General features: G+C 37.8%; 1 pseudogene; it reads left to right on the plus strand.

The window, feature by feature from the left end:
- Positions 1 to 613: 613 nt before the first annotated feature.
- LOC109269751 (40S ribosomal protein S23-like) lies at positions 614 to 1045 on the plus strand (annotated as a pseudogene).
- The last annotated feature ends 210 nt before the right edge of the window (positions 1046 to 1255 follow it).

Genomic DNA, 1255 nt, shown 5'->3' on the forward strand with positions numbered 1-1255 from the left:
GGAGCTAGAGAATATAATGCTAAGTGAAATAAGTCAATCAGAGAAAGACAAATACCTTATGATCTCATGCATATGTGGAATTTAAGAAACAAAACAAATGAGCAAAGGGAAAAAAAGGGAGAGAGACAGAGAGACAGAGAGAGACAAATCAAGAAAAAGACTCTTCATTATTGAGAACAAACTAGTGGTTGCCAGAGGGGAGGTAGGTGGGGGGTGGATTAAATAGGTGATGGGTATTAGGAAGTGCACTTGTCATTTTGAGCACCAGAAGTGTTGAAACACTATATGGCACACTTGAAACAAATATATGTTAACTGATTGGAATTAAAATAAAAACTTAAGAAGACAAAATAAAATGAAATGTCAATATTATGTTGATAATTGTGGAAACTAGATGATAGCTATGTGCAGGTTCATTATCCTATTCTATTTTTGAGTATGTTTAAATTTTTCCATAATAGGTTTTTAAAAGTCGAAACAAAAGGGCACCTGACTGGCTCAGTCGGTGGAGCATGCAACTCCTGATTTCAGGGTTGTGAGTCTGAGCCCCACGTTGGGTGCAGAGATTACTTAAAAAAGAATAACTTTCGCTCAGGCTCACGGTGCCAGCAGTATGGGCAAGTGTCGCGGTCTTCATACTCCCAGGAAGCTCCACAGCCACCGACAAGATCAGAAGTGGCATGATAAACACTACAAGAAAGCCCATTTCAGCACAGCCCTGAAGGCCAGCCCTTTCGGAGGCGCTTCCCATGCAAAGGGAATTGTGCTGGAAATAACAGAGGTTGAAGCCAAACAGCCAAATTCTGCCACATCAGGAAGTGTGTCAGAGTCCAGCTGATCAAAAAGGGAAAAAATCACAGCCTTTGTACCCAGTGATGGCTGCTTGAATTTTACTGAGGAAAATCATGAGGTTCCAGTTGCTGGATTTGGTCACAAAGGTCATGCTATCAGTAACATTCCTGGAGCTTGCTTTAAGGTTGTCAAAGTAACCAGTGTCTCTCTTTGGGCCTTATACTAAGGCAAGAGGGAAAAACAAAGAACGTAAGTTTTGATGGTGACAAATATGACAAAAATAAGTTTTCATATGCCAAAAAACCATACTAATAAAATAAAATGCATTTTTTAAAAGACAAAAAAAGAAAATATGCATCTTCTGCTAAGTAAAACTTTAAGAAATTAAGTTTTACTAATAGTTATTACATGAGTTAAAATATTACACGTAATAATCCATAAGTAAATATACATATATGGGAAT

The sequence above is a fragment of the Panthera pardus genome, unplaced genomic scaffold, assembly GCF_024362965.1.
Source record: "Panthera pardus isolate Hobbes unplaced genomic scaffold, ASM2436296v1 HiC_scaffold_10, whole genome shotgun sequence".
In the NCBI taxonomy this organism is placed as follows: domain Eukaryota; kingdom Metazoa; phylum Chordata; class Mammalia; order Carnivora; family Felidae; genus Panthera; species Panthera pardus.